Source organism: Balaenoptera borealis (assembly GCF_965194805.1).
Source record: "Balaenoptera borealis genome assembly, chromosome: 7".
Taxonomy (NCBI): domain Eukaryota; kingdom Metazoa; phylum Chordata; class Mammalia; order Artiodactyla; family Balaenopteridae; genus Balaenoptera; species Balaenoptera borealis.
This window is the reverse complement of record NC_138864.1, coordinates 19,188,829-19,205,103: the sequence shown is the minus strand read 5'-3', so window position 1 is coordinate 19,205,103 and position 16,275 is coordinate 19,188,829. Positions and strand designations below refer to the sequence as shown.

At 39.8% G+C, this 16,275-nt stretch overlaps 1 protein-coding gene across 18 annotated transcripts in view; it reads right to left on the bottom strand.

Annotated features, from left to right (window-relative positions):
• NRCAM (neuronal cell adhesion molecule) overlaps window positions 1-16,275 on the bottom strand; it is a 318,604-nt gene that overhangs the window by 243,320 nt on the left and 59,009 nt on the right. For all 18 annotated transcript variants that reach the window (XM_082399714.1, XM_082399728.1, XM_082399724.1 and 15 more), the window contains exon 2: window positions 9,031-9,169. The gene's annotated coding sequence lies outside the window, so the exon portion shown is untranslated. The remainder of the gene's footprint in view (window positions 1-9,030; window positions 9,170-16,275) is intronic.

Here is a 16,275-nt window from a genome sequence, read left to right as displayed (position 1 = left end):
ACCAGTTGTGGCAAGTGGGGGCCACTCTTCATCGCGGCGCGCGGGCCTCTCACTATCGCGGCCTCTCTTGTTGCGGAGCACAGGCTCCAGACGCGCAGGCTCAGCAACTGTGGCTCACGGGCCCAGTTGCTCCGCGACATGTGGGATCCCCCCAGACCAGGGCTCGAACCCGTGTCCCCTGCATTGGCAGGCAGACTCTCAACCACTGCGCCACCAGGGAAGCCCATGCTGGGTTTCTTTTAAGAGAAGATACCGTAGTGTGATGAGAATCTAAAATAGGATGCCGCGATTAGAGATCCAAAGGGAATCCATGCAGACGTAGTTCTACGAGAGAAGAACAGACCGCTTTCGGCTGTGACGGAGGCACAGCCAGGCATTTTGGCCTGGAGTCCAGGGCTCCTTCTCCCACCTCATTCTGTCTCTGTCTATGACTATCTGACAAGACACGCCAAGGAGAAAATGCAAAATCCAATATACTTACTAGTAACTGAGAAACATCTTAGTGGCTTCCTCTTATCTCTCGACTCCGAGGCCTTAAAAGAACATTAAAAACCCAGTCCCCTATCTTTAATCTTATCTCTAAGCCATTAATTGATTGAAAAAGATGTTCTCCAAAGTTCCACACTTCTTGCTGGGGTTCTAAAGCCCTTCAGAGTGATTTAATACTCATGAGTGCTCATTTTAACAATGTCATCCCAAGATCTGAGTCTCAAAAGAACTTACATTGGATATAGATAAACGGCCCAGGATGGTAGGCTTTAGTTTATTTTTATATAGACTATAAAGAGAGGACATACAATAAGATTGAAAATTGTGATAATACCTGTCAGATTTTTAAATGGACAGAAAGGCACCTATTCAATGAAAAAGATTTACTAAATTATCAGAGAACCACATACGAGGTGCCTGTGAACATTTTCAAAGATACCATAAGAAATGTAGTTAAAAAGAAAATGAAAGTGGTCAAATAGTAATCTTTCATTTGCAAAACAGAACATATGTGTCTGAGTTTCTAGGAAGCATCATTTCTGAAATCAGAGAATCACAGAGTTCAGAGTTCTCCATAAATTCTCTGGGAAGCATCTCAGTGATTCAGGACCGAATGTTGTCTTGTCTTTTTTTTGAAGATTTTTAAAAATATATATTTTACAAGCCCCTTCCTGTGTTTTATTGTCCAAGAACAGAGGAATTCCCTTAATACAAACCCAACTATCTTCCTCCTTTAATTTCTGTCCATTTTCTCTTGTTCTGTCCTCTGTGAATATGGACGAAACACATCCAATATTCTCCTCATAAAAGACTTCCACTTACTTGAAGCTAGAAGGCAAGTTACCCGTCAATCTTCCAATCTTAATTCCAGAGCCCTTCATTTTTTTCCCATAGGACTTTCTAGTCACCTCTTTAACGACTTTAGGTTCCCTTTAGAACCCTGCCCAGTTTCTTCATGTACTCAATACAAGAAAACTAACAATGAGGAAGAATTATTTAAATGTGCAGGTGATGCATCTTTTATTAACTTGATCCTCTACTAAAATAAATATTGTCATAAAAATGACATTAAAATACATTCTGTATTGTAATCAATTGGTCAGAACTAGTGCATTATTTATGGATTATCTGTAGGTAATTACAACAAAAGCTATAATTTATGGAGAGCTTCCTGTGTGCCAGGCACTGAATACTTGCTATCAAATCCTGGCAACAACTCTAAGAGGTTGGTATTGTTATCCCCATTTTTCACAGGGATGGTGTGGGCTAGATTGCCAGAGATCTTGATTATGATTCTAATGCCAGTGCCTTTTCACAGTGCTCTAAAGATACATGATCACACACTCACACACGTATGCAGGGCCTGGTCCAGGTACGGAGGCTGCTGCAGGTCAGGCTTCCTTGAACCAAACTCTGAGATGAGAATTTACATGTGGGAATTTCACTGGTGAGGGCTCCTGGGCTTATAGGCGAGACTGAACAAAGCATATGAGGCACTGGGAGAAGCTCGACTATAGTGCGGTCACAACAAAAGCCCCGGGTGATCGTACAGGCCCTACAGAGCCTTGTCCTAAATTGGGGCAAGAACCTTTGTGTCCCCAAATTGACCAGCCATTGAATGTACGCTGCTGCCCTGGAGCAGGAAGTAGAATCTTTTTTTTTTTTTTTTTAAGGTGAATATATTCTTTGGAAAGTCTTCTTTTTTTTTTTTTTTTAAAGTTTATTTTATTGAAATATAGCTGATTTACAATGTTGTGTTAATTTCTGCTGTACAGCAAAGTGATTCAGTTATACATATATACATTCTTTTTCATATTCTTTTCCATCATGGTTTATCACAGGATACCAAATATAGTTCCCTGTGCTATACAGTGGGACCTTGTTTTCTATCCATCCTATACATAATAGTTTGCATCTGCTAATCACAAACACCCAACCACCCCTCCCCAACCTCCCCTCCCGCTTGGCAACCACAAGTCTGTGAGTCTGTTTCTGTTTCGCACATATGGTCATTTGTGTCATATTTTAGATTCCACATATAGGTAATATCATATGGTATTTGTCTTTCTCTGTCTGACTTACTTCGCTTAGTATGATAATCTCTAGGTCCATCCATGTTGCTGCAAATGGCATTATTTCATTCTTTTTTATGGCTGGGTAATATTCCATTCTCTATATATACCACATCTTCTTTTTTTTTTTTTTTTAAATGAGGGAGCTTTTTTTTTTTTTTTTAATCATTCATTAAATGAGTAGAATCTTGAGTGAGGCAGCTCTCTTTAGCTAACAGCTAAGGGCAGCCGCCAAGGAGGGACCCAGCTGTGAGCTCTCAGCAGTCAGGATTCCCAGAAGCTGGGGAAAGAGTACCTCAGTCCCAAAAGGGGCAGGGGATCTGGGTGACACATCACAGCTCTACTACAGTGACTCTATTTTTTGGATCCCCAACTTAGGATATGGCTCTGGGTACCTGTTTACGGGTTGGTTGTTACAGAAATTATGTAGCTTTAATGTCAAAGAAATCAAACAAATAAGGCAGAGGTGGGAAAAAGACTACAAATGCTGCTTTGGTTTATGAGTAGGAAATGAAAAATATCTATCTCTTGCCTTTCCGTCGCTTTCTTCACCTTTTTCTGTCTCTGTTCCTTCGCTGTGTCACATTCTCTGTGTGATACACATACACTAATATGATGACTGGAAACTTTGATAGTGAAGAGGGGAAACAAAAGAGGAGAGAGAATAATTTGAAATATTGGTAACAGATAATTATTACCAATAGTGGTAAGTGGGTATCATCATTTTTGAATAGTTCTGTCAACGATAATACCCATGTCCTCTGAAGGAAGATGTTACAAAGGATGCATAAACCCTATTAGTCGTTCTGCATCCTCAATAATGTTTTTATCCATAATCTTTCCTCATAGATTTTATTTTCTAAACCATATTAAAAAGACATAATTGCCTCAGGATGGTTCTTGCCTAAAAAAAAAAAAATACAAATACTTATACTACTGATCATTGAAGAGGAAGTTCCATTTCATTTTCCATTTTATGAGAACCATCAAAAATGTTTTTAAAGTTTAAAATCAAAATTATGCATTATTTATTGTTCTCTATCCATTATGGAGAAGCTTTTTAAAAGCTAGAAAGCCAACAACTAGCTGGAATGTCTTATTAGGACATGAATTTGAAACAGATCCCCGGGGGATAACGAATCCAGCTTATATTACAGGAAAATGTGAAGAGTATAAATTCATATTATGCTGTCTTGCTATTCTATTAACGAATGCAAAAATAAATTCTCTAGTCATTTTAACATGAGCAGCAAGATATTAGCGCAGAAGCCAGAGTTCAAAAAGTTAATAATAAATCTGAATCAAGAGTAATTTCGAAAGGACTCAAATGACAAAAGGCAGTGGAGAGTGAAAATTCAAATGCAGCAGGACATTATCTCATTAGAAATCCACTGTCATTGTCCTCCATGGAAATGGCCCACAAATTGCTGATGTCTGTGACCTCTACAGTGGGACTGAATTTGGATCCAAAAGCTGGTGGCTCAGCATTTCCTGTCCCCTCTCATTTCAAAATCCCACACTACAAAAGGGCATAGGGTAACACGTTTTACTGCTAAGTATGATTTGAGCCTGTTGGAAGACTGCCCATTCAAAAGTGTCACCCTGGCAACTCACCGATGGTTTTTACCTTCAAAGAGTCTGCCCTAAACAACCCCCTCCAGAAGAATTCTGTATTCTACCCACAGGGTAGAAGGAAGGCAGTCTTGAATATTTCAAACTCTAAGTACTTTTAAGTGGCAACTCCAAAGCTCACATAAGCGCTATCCATTGCTTTGCTGGCATAATGGTACGTGAAATACTCATTCTGGAATCTGAGCAGGAAGCAGCCACCCAATACTGTTGTCCACAGTAAGATTAGCTCCCACTAAGCCAGACAATGGTGGTGAAAGCTGACCTGCCCTTTCCCAGCCATCACACCATCTTCTGTTCACTGTCTACAGAAGCTTCCACACCTGTCCATCTCTGTTCATGTCATCATTCTGCTCAAGGTGGCCAAGCTATGCAGAGGGCAAACGTGTCAAGACAATGTCTCCCTATGGCTCTCGCCCGTTACCAAGTGAAGGGTGATTTACCTGTTTCCCATCCACGATATACTGTCTCCACTCCTAGTTCCATAAACACAAACTGCCAAGGGTCTCCTGTTTTGAAAACATCATATTAGTCTGTGTCTATCCCACAAAGGCTATGAGTGAGACGGGAAGGCAGAAAAAGAGACAGACCAAAATGGGGAGACATATTTCTTGGGCTCTGCACATAAGCAATGGAAACTCCTTTTGTGACTGGCAGCTCTCAGGAGAGTGAATCACGTTGTGTACCCGCACCCTGATGATTTACAGCCCACTGGTTTCAAGGCAATGACTGACCATTCTGTGAATTTCAGAGAACAATTCATTGTCCTTCAGACCACCTACAATTTGCACTCATGTGACGTCATTCTAAGATACACCAACTCAGCATTTCCATGAATTCATTTTCTATACATGAAATTCACAGGGTCTTGCGATGTCTTTGACCCAAACTGAAATACCTTCTGCTTAAAAGTGTTGTCTTTAAAATACATGAGGAGTGCCTTTTTTAATGTATGAATGTTATCTTTTATTTAAAAAGGGGAAATAAAACTGGAAAAAAAATAGGATGTTTCAGAAAACTGGGTTGTGTGGCCAGTGTTTGCCGCGTTAGTGAATGTGCCTAACACATTGGTACTGAAAGTACCTACTTGGAAAACATTGACTTGATAATGAATTGAGATGATAGTCCTTTTTTAATTGGAATTTAAACAAGTGATTTTGATTCTCTTTCAGTCCTTCCTTTTAGCAGTGGAACCAGTACAGAGAAATAAAGGATGCCAAAAAACAAAATCCATGCTAAAAAAATTTTAGGTACAAAAATAAAAAAATAATAAAACCTTAACCAGAGCCTAAAGCAGTAAAGCAAAATCTGTTGAACACAGAGTGATTAACCAAAGCATATGCCATCAGTGTGAACTGATTTACTTAATTCAATTTCCTATTTTAAGACACATAGATAATGTCACGGTTCAATAAAGATTTGGAATAAGAGGGAAAAAAATGAAGTGGAAAGGACAGAATGAGTTTCAAGAGACCAGGACGCCGGCTCCAGCTGTCAACACTGAGCAAGTTACTTAATTTTGCTTCAGATTAATTCTCTTGTGTATAAAAATGGAAGTGACATTAACTGATCTTGAAAGTTTCTGGAAGGATGGTAGAGAAGTGAACTAGAAAGAGGCAAAAAGGGGCATTTTGTAATTTTCCATCAGGTCTTAAGGAGAAAAAAAAAATCAGTAAATTAATTAAGGCCACGGTAATCAAATAAAATTCACTCAAAATAGTACTATTGTAAGTATTATTTGAATTTAAAATTTTTACCCATGACATTCCCTCAAAGAAGGCTCTGAGTATTGTATTTCAAAAGTCTAACTCAGTTAGACTTGACCTGAAACAGTGCAGCCTCTGTTACAACAGTCTTCCTTAATGACATTCTGGGTTGATGCCGGGAAGACCCAAAGGCTGGGACCCTGGCACCACCCCCCTGAAGAATGCAAGAAAGTTCCTGCTCAGTCTCCCATAAGCAATGCTCAGATCCTGGGCAGAGCAATGAACGTGAGGAATTGACAAGAAACCTCGATTGATACAGAAAACGAACTAAACTGTGGAAAGCAAAGCACTTTTCTTAAATAATTTCTATAACCACTGTGAATTAAAATGGAGAATGGCACTCGTTTGTAACTCTCCTACATTTTAGGGTTTACAAGGTTTTTCAAATACTGGTTGAAATTTCCTTTCATCAAACTCAAAAGGTCACAACATTTGGCATGAGGAAAAATCCGAATTTATCATGCCAAGAAAATAAGGCCAACAAGTACAGATACAAATGAAATGATAGGTAATGGCAAAATAAAATGAAAATTGAGAATGTGGCAAGTTGTGTGTGTATGTGTGTGTGTGTGTGTGTGTGCGTGTGTGTGTGCATGCGTGTGTGTGTTTTTGGCCATGCCACGCAACCTGTGGGATTCTTAGTTCCCTGACCGCAGATCGACCCCATGTCTCCTGCAGTAGAAGCACGGAGTCTTCACCACTGGACCACCAGGGAATTCCCGTGAGTTGTGTTTTAAGTGTCAGAATGAATAATAGTGAGGGCTTAAGTACAAAATCAAATTCATATTTTTAAAAAGATTTTAAACTATTGTCTGTAACTCCCAAATCAATGTTGTTAGCCCTGAACCCTCCCCTAACCACCATACTTAAACTTCCAACTGCCTGGTGGATATTTCAACGTATCTTTGAAATATATATGTCCCAAATATACCTCAAAGTCCTCTCCTCTCCAACAGTAAGTCCGCTTCCCTCCTAATCCCCTTGATGACCCAAGTCACCCAAGTCAGAAACCTGACAATCCCAAGTCCTAACTTGTTCTTGCTTCCAATGCCCAAACTATCACCAAATCCAGAATATTCTAGCTCTTTCAAACTTCACTCTCTCTATTCCTCACTGCTTCTACTCTAATTCTAGCCCTTCCATCTCTTCCCCAGATCATTACAAAACGAATCTTCCTTCCTTCAATCTTGCTCACCTGCAACTCTTTTTCTATACTTTCTCCAGGGTAACACACCTAAAACGCCAATGACCACCAGCTTAAAACCCCTCAGAGGAAAAGGGAACCCTCTTACACTGTTGGTGGGAATGTAAATTGGTGCAGCCACTATGTAAAACAGTATGGTGTTCCTTAAAAAACTAAAAATACAATTACCATATGATCCAGCAATCCCACTCCTCACATATATCCAGAGAAAACCATACTTCAAAAGATACATGCACCCCAATGTTCATTGCAGCACTATTTACAATAGCCAGGACATGGAAACAACCAAAATGTCCATCGACAGATGAATGAATAAAGAAGATGTGGTACATATATACAAGGGAATGCTACTCAGCCATATAAAAGAATGAAATAATGCCATTTGCAGCAACATGGATGGACCTAGAGGTTATCATACTAAGTGAACTCAGACAAAGAAAGACAAATATCATACGATATCTCTTATTTGTGGAATCTAAAAAAAGATACAAATGAATTTATTTACAAAACAGAAACAAACTCACGCACATAGAAAACAATCTCATGGTTACCAAAGGGGAAAGGTGGGTGGGGAGGGATAAATCAGGAGTTTGGGAATTATCAGATACACACTACTATATATAAAACAGGTAAACAACAAGGTCCTAGTGTATAGCACAGGGAACTATATTCAATATCCTATAATAAACTATAATGGAAAAGAATCTGAAAAAGAATATATCACTTTGCTGATATATATCACCAGAAACTAATACAACATTGTAAATCAACCATACCTCGATTTTTAAAAAACCCCTCAGTGCTTACACTTACACACACACACACACACACACACACACCCCCACCACCCATACCTGTGGTTCAACAATGCTGAAAATGTATTACTTCCACATGTGGGTTTCACACACCTATCCCGCCGCTCCTGCCTGCAATGCCGTCCTCGACCCCATCCTGCTCTTTACCAGGCTAACTCCTATTCATCTTTCAAGGGCCATTTCAGGGGTCACCTTCTCTAGGAAGCCTGCTTTTACACACACAGTCTTCCAGCCCCAGGCGGCATTTGATGCCTTTTCCATTTCCATTCCTTACTGTACTCTCGATATATTTATATCATATTGGAGTTGGTCATATTTATTTATGCATTTATCTCTGCAATTTACAGATATTCTTTGAAGGGTAGGACTTATCACCTTTGCTTTTTGAGATCCTAGCAAAGTTTACTGAATCGAAATAAAAATGAACCAAACTATAGAGGAAAACAGATTGGAGCATATGTGGGTATTTTGGAGGATTATAAATGTTCGGAAATAGTAATTGTTTTTCTTACTTATGCAAATAATACATCATGGTTTACAAAGTGCTTTCACATAAGTTATATTGTTTGATGCTTAAAACAATCCTAGAAGGCAGGGTAAGGCAGAAATGAAGGCAGAGGGAGACCCTAAATGCATAAGAAATTTCTCTGGGAAAAGAAACATTACTAATTTTTTTAAGGGGTGTGTGTGTGTGTGTGTGTGTGTGTGTGTGTGTGTGTGTGTGTGTGTGTGTGTGTGTGTGTGTGTGTGTGTGTGTGTGTGTGTGTGTGTGTGTGTGTGTGTGTGTGTGTGTGTGTGTTCAAGTAGGTCTTCATAGATCTTCATTTCACAGCTCCAAACTTTAAATAAATTCCTGTTCGGTCAAAATAGCCAATTGATTTCCTTCATCACTACTAAAAAAAAAAAATCTCCTGAAAAAGAAAAACTCTGAATTCTTTACCAAGAATTATCAATAACCTATTCCCTTATTCACTCTTTTCCAAGAAGCAGATCTCGGAAGACAGAACAGTTCATTTAGACTTCTAAAGACAAAGAGAAAACTGTTCCACTCTTACCTTCAGACGATCCACTGGGCCAGGAATCTCCTGAAAGTTTCCCTGATTTTGGAAGCTGTCCTTTTCCCAGGATGCCAATTCCTGACAGCAGCTTTGGCCAAAGTCTTCAGCACACAGGTGTGGAATATCACAAAGATTTCTGAAAAGGAAAAAAACAGAACAGTGTAAACTGTTTTGGGTTAGCTATTTCTATTAAGCTGAGATTTCGTTCAACTATCCTACTAAAACTGACAAGGGGAACTTAATACGTATTAAATTCCATGATGAATTTTAACCAAACCTTACTGTAGTTACAGACATCAATGTCTAACAAACTTTAGGCAATTTCATTGCAACAGGTAATGAAAAAAGGTAACACAATTCCAGTTACATTTTGGTATAGGATAGTAGTCTGAGTGACCCCTAAGTAGCAGGAAACAACTGAGCACACAAATCAAAGAGGGAAAAAAGGCACTTGATCTTATTTTACTCGAATACTTCATGGGAATACCCGGTGCTTTACAATCACAGCAACAAACAGACCGCAGCTGGGAAGAATCTAATACAGATTGAAAAGAACAACAATGAAGAACGAAGTAATTGACGAAGGTTGACGATCTCAGTGAGGAACGCAGCTATGCAATTACATTTCAGAGGTGGCTTTAAAGGTGGTGAGAAAGAAAGCATCTGAGAATGAAGGTTTCAGACACACCATCGTAAGAAAACAAGGAAAAGGTTAAGGTAGAACAGCACAGAATGAAACTTTAATTAAACGGAAGCCAACTAATAGAAGTGTTTGAATAGTGTGTTTATTTAATACCTCACTTTTATGAGAAAGAGTGGGAAAAAATCAGAAAAAAATTGTTCAGAAAACCTCTTTTAAACCAGAACTTGGGGGCGGTATACAGGGAGAAACGAGGAAAGCAGGAAGTCTAGACCTGCATTTCCCATTCATAGTCTGACCTCGGGCTTGCTAAGTGCTTCTCAACCTTGTGGGCACCTTTGCACCACCAGGAGAGCTTTTTAAAAAATATCAGTGACTCGGCCCCATGCAGCCAAAGAAATCCCTGACCAATTACATCAGAAGATCAGGTAAGATGGAACCCAAGCACAGGCATTTTTTTCAAAGGAGAGAAAGTCAGAGACATTCTTTGATGACTCATCCAAAGCTAAGAGTTCTGTCTTCTCTACACAATTTGAACCTGATCACTCAATTTGTTTTTAAAACAAATACGGTTTAAATTAATAGTATCCAAAATTTTCAAACCCTATAAAATTAAATAGTTCCCCCTTTCGAATTATAGTTTTCTCCAGATATATGCCCAGGAGTGGGATTGCTGGATCATATGGTAACTCTATTTTTAGTTTTTTGAGGAATCTCCATACTGTTTTCCATAGGGCTCCCTTTTCTCCATACCCTCTCCAGCATTTATTTGCAGACTGTTTAATGATGGCCATGCTGACCAGTGTGAGGTGATACCTCAGTGCAGTTTTCACTTGCATTTCTCTAATAATTAGCAACATTGAGCACTTTTTCATGTGCCTGTTAATAGCTAAGACATGGAAGCAACCTAAGTGTCCACTGATAGATGAATGGATAAAGAAGATGTGGTACAGAGAGACAGATACATAGATAGGTAGGTAGACACACAATGGAATATTGCTCAGGCATAAAAAAATGAAATAATGCTATTTGCAGCAACATGGATGGACCTAGAGATTATGATACTGAGTGAACTAAGCCAAAGACAAATATCATATATCACTTATATGTGGAATCTAAAAAAGGGTACAAATGAACTTACCTACAAAACAGAAAGAGTTACAGATGTAGAAAACAAACTTATGGTTACCAGGGGGTAAGGGCGGGGAGGATAAACTGGGAGATTGGAATGGACATATACGTACTACTATATATAAAATAGATAAGTAATAAAGACCTACTGTATAGCACAGGGAACTCTACTCAATACTCTGTAATGACCTATATGGGAAAAGAATCGAAAAAAGAGTGGATATATTTATGTGTATAACTGATTCACTTTGCTGTACACTTGAAACTAACATGACACTGTAAATCAACTATACTCCAATAAAAAAATTTTCTTAAAAGATAAATACATAAATAAGTGAATAGTTCCCCAATTTTCTAGAGGAGGGAACTAGGGTTCTGAGAGATACACTGACTTATGCGAGGTCCAAGTGAAGCAGCAACACCAGGATGGGATCAAGTCTCCCAGGGAGGATAAAGGCAGACCCTGAGCTGGGGCCGGACCCTATTTCAGGCTGGGCTGGGTAGGACGGGACCACACGGAGCCACACTGTTGATGAGGGCCTGATGCCACTGACTTTCCAGGCACAGGAGAGCATAACCTCGGGGTTCCCACCCTTTACGGAGTGATGAAGATAAAAATAATCCTAGGAGCTAAATTATCGAGCACTTTGTACGAGCCCGACACGGTGCTAAGTGCTTTACTCCTCACAAGAACTCTCTGACCTAAGTACGATTATTATCCCCAATTTATAAATGAGGAAACTGAAGCTGAGAGTGCTTTGTCTTCTCTCCAAAATGGTGGAACTGGAATTGTAACAAAGCTGTTCTCTCCCCCAACCATGTATTGCCTCGAGGGAATGCAGTAAACAGGCAGCTGGAAGCAAGGCTACTGTGCCCTGTATCTGCCCTATCTTCTCTTTGTCACAAGGCATTCTCACACTGGAAAATGGAAACAGAAGCACCCTGGAGTCTTCCCAGTGCTTTCAGATTTTCTCCGATTAAATAATTAGTTTCTGTTGTTTGGGAAAGGATGAACATTGTATGGAATGATTTTTCTTCTCCCTACACATACACACACACACACACACTCTCTGTCTCTCTCTCTCTGTCTCTCTCTCTGTTCCAAATTAGTAGAAGCTGAATGGTGAGATTTAATGCCACTATTTTGGAGACTTCAGCTCAGACAACTGTCAGAAGCGTCACCACTGAAATCTGTCCTAAATGATTCAGTCCATCACGACATGTGAATTTAAAAGCTTAACTGAAATCTCTGGAACGTCATTTACAACTCCTTAGGAAAAAAATGTATGAAACATTCTTACACTCATATCTTATACTAAGATCTTCAAAATCTTAGAGAATTATCTTTGTTGCAGTTTGCTGGCCCAGTACATTTACATTATGTAAATGATTTCCTTTCTTTAAACAGCGCCGTTATTGGCTATAATAAAATCTAATTTATGAATATTCCACATATGAAACATGTTTTATTTAAGAGGCTAATGCAAAAGCATCACTGCTTCTGACACCTTAGGCAGATCCTAATTACACTGTGGCAAAATCATCTTCATAGCTCAGTTAAAAAATAACGTGAAAAGTTGGTTTTCACTATACACTTCTGGGAAGAAACAAAAGAGTGACAATAAAAATGAAAACACAATTTTGAGAACTGGAAGGGGCCTGGAAGGTGTATCCAACCATCTATCTGCCTACGGCCTATTCCATTTTCAGGGAACTCGGTATGGAGTCGAATCTCTCTTCCTCTGCAGCTTTCACTCCTCAGTCCCAGTTCTGGCCCTTGGAGACAGATCCAGATTCACGTCCTAGTGTAAACTTCCCCAACCTCAGCCCACTGTTCAGGAAAGCAGGAATCACCTGCTGTTTTAGCAGAGGTGGCCACTGATAGGACCCGGGGTAAGGACCTGACTCAAGGGCATCCACAGAGGCTGGTGGATGACTGATGAGGTCGCTTCGCACCAAGGTCTCTGCCCTAGAAAAGAGATGATAATCAAATTAACTCTCTCTGGGATCTGGAGTGGATATTGGGAGTCAGAAGAGAACCTATTGAATATGCACAGGTAAGCAGAAAGGCCAGCAGAGAGACGACAAGAAATAAGACTCATTCCCTGAAGCAGCCTCCAACCCTGATAACTTCCCACTTCCCATATCCAGACAGATATCAGTCCCTCCTCCTAAAGGTGCCCTGTTCTCTGCAGCCCCAGATGCCCAATACTTAGGGACTAATACTGGGGCACCTCATTTACCAGCCATTCTTATAGCTGCATATCAGGTTGACAGTATCTCCATTATCTTTTTGTAGGTATTTTTGTTAGAACCAACAGAAGCCTTTACTTGCACCCCATTCATATTTCACCTTTTCTTCTTACACTGGAGGTTTTTTTGTTTGTTTGTTTGTTTTTACGTTTTTGGCCATGCCACGCGGGATGTGGGAACTTAGCTCACCAACCAGGGATTGAACCCGCACCCCCTGCATTGGGAGCACAGAGTCTTAACCACTGGATCACCAGGGAAGTCCCCTATGTCACCTTTTTAGAATGGAGTTCATCATTACAGCTTGCCAAAAACATCTGACATCTCAATTCTGCCCTTCCAAAATATGTTACGGCTTTCACCTCCGTGTCATCCACAGATTAGACCAGCGTGCCATTTAGAATGATGTTCATGCTATGACACAATATGGAATTGGACACTATTTCACAGAGCCCACGGTGGTATAAAAAATAGTGAAAACCAAACTGTTAATAAATTAAAATGAATTTATTTTAGTCTCCAGGTCACTCTTTAAAATTAATAATTACCAATTCTCCAAATTGACTGCAAATCATCCTGAAGATATAAATAGTTACATAAACTGACATGACCAAGCAGTTCATTTCGCTGGATAAAGGTTTTAACATGTACTTGGGTAGAGACTGCAAAACCCAGAAGAATTAGGCTTTAGCATCATTGGGGAAAATCAGGCCATAGTTGAGATAATTGGCAACATGAACTTTGTGGTTATAGAGTAATTACCCGTGCAGCAGACCAAGAAGTTATATTTGAGAAACATACTGTGAAAACAGAGCCAAGCTCGCCTCATCCTTCCCTGCGGCAATCATGAAAATCAGCAGAAGCTGTCATTTTAGGTATCTGGTATACCCCTGTCAAAGTGGAATTGTTCTCCAAAGATCTCAACTGCTTTGTCTAACTTTGCTTTCAGTAAGTCACATGGGACTTCTCTTTACAGTAAAAAAAAATCCCACACACATATGGGCACCTAATTTACGACAAAGGAGGCAAGAACATACAATGGAGAAAAGACAGCCTCTTCAATAAGTGGTGCTGGGAAAACTGGACAGCAACATGTAAAAGAATGAAATTAGAACACTCCCTATCACCATACACAAAAATAAACTCCAAATGGATTAAAGACCTAAATGCAAGACCAGACACTATAAAACTCTTAGAGGAAAACATAGGCAGAACACTCTATGACATAAACCACAGAAAGATCTTTTTTGATCCACCTTCTAGAGTAATGGAAATAAAAACAAAAATAAACAAATGGGACTTAATTAAACTTAAAAGCTTTTGCACAGCAAAGGAAACCTTAAACAAGACAAAAAGACAACCCTCAGAATGGGAGAAGATATTTTCAAATGAAACAACAGACAAAGGATTAATCTCTAAAATAAACAAACAGCTCATGGAGCTCAATACCAAAAAAAACAAGCAATCCAGTTAAAGAATGGGTGGAAGACCTAAATAGACATTTCACCAAAGAAGACATACAGATGGCTAAGAGGCACATGAAAAGATGCTCAACATCACTAATTATTAGAGAAACACAAATCAAAAGTACAATGAAGTATCACCTTACACCAGTCAGAATGGCCATTATCAAAAAATCTAGAAACAATAAGTGCTGGAAAGGGTGTAGTGAAAAGGGAACCCTCCTGCACTGTTGGTGGGAATGTAAATTGATACAGCCATTATGGAGAACAGTATGGAGGTTCTTTAAAAAACTAAAAATAGAACTACCATATGACCCAGCAATTCCACTACTGGGCATATACCTTGAGAAAACCATAATTCAAAAAGAGACATGTACCACAATGTTCACTGTAGCACTATTTACAATAGCCAGGACATGGAAGCAACCTAAGGGCCCATCGACAGATGAATGGATAAAGAAGATGTGGCACATATATACAGTGGAATATTACTCAGCCATAAAAAGGAACGAAACTGAGTTATTTGTAGTGAGGTGGATGGACCTAGAGTCTGTCATACAGAGTGAAGTAAGTCAGAAAGAGAAAAACAAATACCGTATGCTAACACATATATATGGAATCTAAAAAAAGAAAAAAATGGTACTGATGAACCCAGTTGCAGGGCAGGAATAAAGATGCAGACATAGAGAATGGACTTGAGGACACGGGGTGGGAGGGGGAAGCTGGGGCGAAGTGAGAGTAGCATCGACATATATACACTACCGAATGTAAAATAGTTGGCTGGTGGGAAGCAGCCGCATAGCACAGGGAGATCAGCTCGGCGCTTTGCGATGACCTAGAGGGGTGGGATAGGGAGGGTGTGAGGGAGGCTCAAGAGGGAGGAGATATGGGGATATATGTATGCATATGGCTGATTCACTTTGTTGTACAACAGAAACTAACACAGTATTATGAAGCAATTATACTCCAACAAAGAGATCTATTAAAAAAAAAAAATCTCACACTAAAGGGCTTTTAAAGTTCTTGTGTCGGCTTTCCTTAGTTTTTTCTGTCTCCACCACGACTGTCAGGCCGTCAAGCTGTAGTTTCTCACGGTGGTCAGCATGCCTGCCTACAGCAATCAAACCCACCCTCATGGCTCCAATTGGATACTTCTGGTCCTCCCAGGGCTGACTCTGCATAAAGGAACACTAGAAAGTTTCACGGGGAGGGCCTGATGGACCGGTCTTAAAGAAAGCATGAGTGTATGTGTACATTTCATGTCATTTCCGTTGACCATGCAGAGGCCCTCTTGGTGTGCTTCTTTTTTTCTCAGATGTGTTGAATTGTTAAACTGTTCATTTGACAATGACTGTCAAGGTCCACCAGGGGCAGGTACAGCCCTGGGAGCCACAAGAAACACAAAGGTGACTTCAGACTAGACAGCTTCTGCTCAAGGACAGAGATGAGAGATCATAATACCACCTTGGGTTGTATGGCACTTTGTGGTTTATTTTTCACAGAAGTAATCTCGCTTAATACAGAAAAATAAGTATTCTTCCTGACATTTTACAGATAAAAATAAGCTAAGAGCATGTGACTTCTCAGTGATTCATCCCAGCCAGTAAGTGGCAAAGCCAGGACTCCAGAAGCAAGCTGTGTGATTCTGAGTCGCGTTACTTCCACCAACTCACAGGTGCAATCATGGCTTACGTGGATAAAATGACTACATAAGCAACATATATTGCATGCTTATTCCATACTGGGTACGTCTGTAAC